Source organism: Pinus tabuliformis, chromosome 2_2, assembly GCF_031772625.1.
Source record: "Pinus tabuliformis cultivar Carrire ecotype Pingquan chromosome 2_2, CPIR1, whole genome shotgun sequence".
In the NCBI taxonomy this organism is placed as follows: Eukaryota; Viridiplantae; Streptophyta; class Pinopsida; order Pinales; family Pinaceae; genus Pinus; species Pinus tabuliformis.
In genome coordinates, this window is record NC_142300.1 from 187,812,710 (window position 1) to 187,817,997 (window position 5,288).

Sequence of the window (5,288 nt, forward strand, 5' to 3'; positions counted from 1 at the left end):
GATTCTCTCTAAGATGGGCGACCATGGTTGTGCGGTTCTATAGGAGTTGATCCACTGCTTGTACCTTTGAGAACCCCTTGATATAAGAAGTAGGGGAAGGAGGGAGTTGACCATAAACTACTTCATAGGGAGTCACTTTGATGGTGGCATGATAGTTGGTGTTATACCACCATTCAGCTAGAGGTAACCAATGTACCCAAAGATGTTGCTTTTCTGAAGTGAAACACCTAAGGTAGGTTTCCAGACATTTGTTGACTGCTTTAGTTTGACCATCCGTTTGTGGATGATAGAAAGTACTGAGTTTTAGTTGGGTACCTTGTAGCCTGAAGAGTTCCTGCCAAAAACTATTGGTGAAGATCGGGTCACGATCAGACACAATAGAAGTGGGCATGCCATGCAATTTGAAGATCTGATCCATGAAAGATTGAGCGACCAAAGTCGGTGTAAAAGGGTGGGGTATGGCGCAAAAATGAGCATACTTAGAAAGTCGGTCCATGACCACCATGATGACTGACTTGTTCCCTGACTTTGGAAGACCTGTAATGAAATCCATAGAAACCTCCATCCATATTGACGTCGATATGGGCAATGGTTGTAATGTGCCTAGTGCTTTGACTGTCTCCCCTTTGTGGCGCTGACAGACATTGCATTCCGCTACAAAAGTAAGAATGTCATTTTTCATGCCTGTCCAAAAAAATGATCTTCTTGTGCGAGCATACATCTTCTGAAAGCCTGAATGTCCTGCAGTGGGGAATGAGTGCAACTCCACCAAAATGCGGCTTTTGAGGGTGGATGTTGGTGATATTACAACCCTGTCCTTGTAGCAAAGAATCTCATCCTGCCACGAGTAGCCCTTAGTGGAATTTGGATCCGCCTGCAATTGAGTAATGAGTTGGGAGAGCCAGGGATGTGAAAACCATTCCCTACGAGCCTCTTCAATCCATTCTGCAATGGGAAGGGAAATTGCGAGCAGTGTACTTTCCTCCTCAAATTGGCGAGATAATGCATCTGCTACAATATTTTCGCGCCCTTTCTTGTAAATGATCTCATAATCATATCCTAACATTTTTGCGAGCCATTTATTTTGTTGTGGTGAGGATAGGCGTTTCTCCAAAAAATATTTAAGACTATGATGGTCTATGCAGATTTGGAAACGTCGCCCCAATAAGTAAGGTCGCTAGGTATCTACTACATGTAAGATGGCCATCATTTCCTTCTCATAGGTAGATTGTCCCAGATTCTTCCCACTTAATTGTTGTCTTGTGAAGGCCAAGGGTCGACCTTCCCACATTAAGACCGCCCCAATACCCGTACCTGAAGCATCACATTCAATGACAAAAGATTTGGTGAAGTCGGGTAGTGCTAAGACTGGAGTGGAACACATGGCATTTTTTAGAGTTGTAAAGGCCTGTTGTGCTTCATCATTCCAAAGGAATGAATTTTTCTTGAGGAGTTGAGTGAGGGGTTTCGCAATGGGACCATAATTGCGGAAAAATTTGCGATAGTAGCCCGTGAGACCCAAAAATCCTCTCAGGCTCTTCAAGGTCTTAGGTTGAGGCCAAACCTACATTGCTGGATCTTTTTGGGGTCCACCCTGACACCTTTATGCCCCACAATGTGGCCCAAATACTCAACTTCTTCCATGCCAAAAGAACACTTGAACATCTTAACAAATAATTTATGCTTGTGGACCAGTTGCAAGAGTAGATCTACATGCTGAAGATGTGCAGCCCAAGTGCAACTGTAGATGAGGATGTCATCGAAGAAAACAAGGACAAATTTTCTGAGATATGGTTTGAGGAGGTGGTTCATAAGGCTCTGAAAAGTAGATGGGGCATTACAAAGACCGAATGGCAAGACCAGGAACTCATAATGGCCTTCATGAGTTCTGAATGCAGTCTTTGGAATGTCGACTTCTTTCATGCGAATTTGGTGGTAGCCTGAGCGAAGATCTAGATTAGTGAATAATTGAGCCCCATTTAGTTCATCCAGCAAATCATCAACAACTGGGATGGGAAATTTATCTTTGACAGTCAACTTATTAAGGGCCCTAAAGTCTGGACACATACGCCATTCCCCATCTTTCTTGAGCACCATGACCACCGGTGATGAATAAGGACTAATACTGGGACGAATGACTCCTGCTTCCAAAAGTTCCTTGATTATTTTTTCTATTTCATTCTTTTGGGCGAATGGATATCGATATGGGTGCACATTTGGTGGTTGGGCCCCTAGGACCAAAGTGATGCTATGATCATGTTACCCTCTCGAGGGTGGAAGCTCATGAGGCTTGTCAAAGACTGGCAGATGGTTATTTAAAATCTATTACATCTCAGGATGAATCAGAAGCAAATTGGTTTCGACGACCTGGATGGCATTAAATTGAGCTATAACTCCATGATGGCCCTTTTTTAACAATTTTTCCATCCTATGTGAGCTGATGATAGAGGGAGCTCCTGCCTGGAGTCCGCGGAGGGTATGTGTGGAGTTGTTCTGCTTAAATCTCATATATAACTCCTAGAAATCCATTGTGATTGGCCCAAGTGTGCAAAGCCATTCAACATCGAGGTCAATGTCACACCCTCCCATGTGTATGGCAAACATGTGGGTCTTCAACTGATAATCCCCCATTTGAGGTTTGACATTTTCACAGCAATCTTCACATTTCATTGTTCCCGCATCGGCAATTTGGACTTGGAAGTTAGAAACGGCTCGTACAAAACAATGCACTTCTTCCGCGACTCTTTGATGGATAAAATTATGTGTGCTTCCACTATCAATCAAGACTACTACTAGGCGGTGCTTAATAAAACCTCTGATTTTGAGAGTTTGAGGTGAAGAAATCCCTGCCAAAGCATGCAGTGAAATGACTGGTTCGTCAGGGACATTGTCCTTCTGGTTGTCTTCTTCGTCCTCCTCAGGTTCCTCAAGTGGTGGGGCTTCCTTCGATGAGTTGTAATCAGTAGCATCAATTTAAGAAAATTTGGGCTCCTTGCATTTATGACCTGGGGAATATTTTTCATCACAGTAGTAACATAATCCCTACTTTCTTCTTTCTTCCATTTCCGCAGGTGACACCTTTTGAACCTTAAGTGTTTGAGTAGTGCTATGAGCCTGTGGGGGGCGACCCTTGGCGGTGAAATTTGGGCGATTGGACTGGGCCACTAACGCATGTTCAACTTCACAAGCTACCCTGCAAGCCTCCGACCAAGTGGGAGGGTGGTGTAGTTGGACGTGATCTTGTATGGCCTCTTTATGACCACTGATAAAACATTCCGTGTAGAACGCATCTTGGAGACCCGTAGTGCAGAAAGCTAAGGCTTCAAAGGCTGAAATATATTCATCCACTGTGCCAGTCTGTCCGAGCTTAGTGAGACGACCCAAAAGAGCAGAGTCATGATCAAAGCGCTCTATAAGAGCTTTTTTGAAGGTGTCCCAAGTCAAGAACCTTCCATTGCAACGTTGATTCCATTGCCACCATTTCCATCTTTCATTGTCCAAGTACATGCTCCCCACCATAAGTTGAGTCTCTTTATCTAAGATGTAATTCAAATTGAAATACTAATCCATGTGTGCTACCCATGCTGCCGGAGGAGAACCATCAAATTTATGCATATCCAACTTGGGTGGTCGCAGACAGGATTGTTGGTGGGTGCCCCAGAGGTGAAGAGAGTGGCTAGACTCACCCTCACTGTGTTCATTGCCAATATACGCCTCCTCGCGGGCTTCCGCCTTGCCCTTTGAGAGTGTGTTAGTTAGTGCTGATCTTGGAGTTCTTTCAAGGATTGTTCAAGTTTTTCGATCTTCTCATTGGCCATAGCTTGAGCTCTAGTTTCTACCATGCACTGATCCGATGTACTTGAAATTTGGGACCGCCCAAAATTTTTTTGCACTAACAATTGAATGTTACCACCTTGCTTAGCTCGTCGTCCTGATTCTTATGGGCTAGATCACCAATAAGCGCCCCGGGGGTCTCAGACTTTTCTTCTTCTTCTTCTTCTTCTTTTTTTTTTTTTTTTTTTTTTTCTGAAAACTCCTAACGGAGTTTTACTCCTTGCTTAGGAATACTGTAGTAGCCGGATCCCCAAAATGTCAATGCTACCAAAAGTCCTATGAAAATCACGACCCGGTATAGGAACCCACACAACTACTCAGATCTGGATGGCGGCTCTGGTGGATCTGAAAGATCTGAATGGCTGATTGGATAAATCTGAGTGGCAGAACAAATTGTTGTTGCGGATTTGATGGATTTGAGCTGCACGACTGATTTCTACTACTGCTGCCAACCCCACTTGCGAGATTTGATTTGGCAGAGATTATCCGTGCTCCAGAGATAGAAAAGGGAACTATGGTCTCGAGGAATGTCAGGTGCTACAGATCGCAATATACATAAGGATCTGACAGTAGTACTCAGCCCAATTTTTCAGGGCACTAACCAAGGAGGATCAACCATACCCTTAGCCGTACAACCCGACTACCCTATTGTACGGGCAAGTAATCTCTCTAAGTGCTATTCTCGATGTACCGTAGCAGCCAAACGGCCGACGTTTTATCTATGGCGAGGTTTCAAGGGAGCTAGGGGGCTTTCGATATACCAGAGGGTACTTGGAAGACAGTCCGTGTGCGGTTCTGTCTAATGCGTTATTACTCGAAGGGGTACCCATAGGGGTTACAAGGGAGCCCAACAAGCATGACCGTCTCTTGTATTTCCTGCATGCATGCCTCCCCAAATCCGCAGGTTTATGAGCTCAACGATAGATCCCATGGTTTAAAGACGCTGGAACATGTCTCTAGCCAAAAAAAAAAATTGCTAAAAAATGGAGATCCCACCGGCCCTGGAAAGCGCTTTGATACCACTTGTTATGCTCTTAACCTGCAAGATGATACAAGAATACCAAATATGCACAAAGATATACTCAGAACATAGAACAGTGAGAAATGACAGTAGGTATTTTATTATTCAGAAAGTAATGTTCACTTGCCTCTTCGAGGGGCAACCTCCAATAGAGCGGAGCTCGATTAAAAAATAAGGCACGATGCTCCTCGTAGGGAGTCTCTATCCTTTACATATGACTCATACATGTAATACCATGGAGCAATACCATGGTTCTTATTAATACCATGGTCCATTTGCAACTAACTGTGGTCCTGTCATTAAATGTGGGTTAACCACTCACAATTATTAATATGGGCTTTATTGACTCTTTACTTAACTATAACTATGACTCGATCCTATTAAATAAATAAAGGGGTTAGGGTGGGACCCTAACAGAATTAAGGGGATTCAT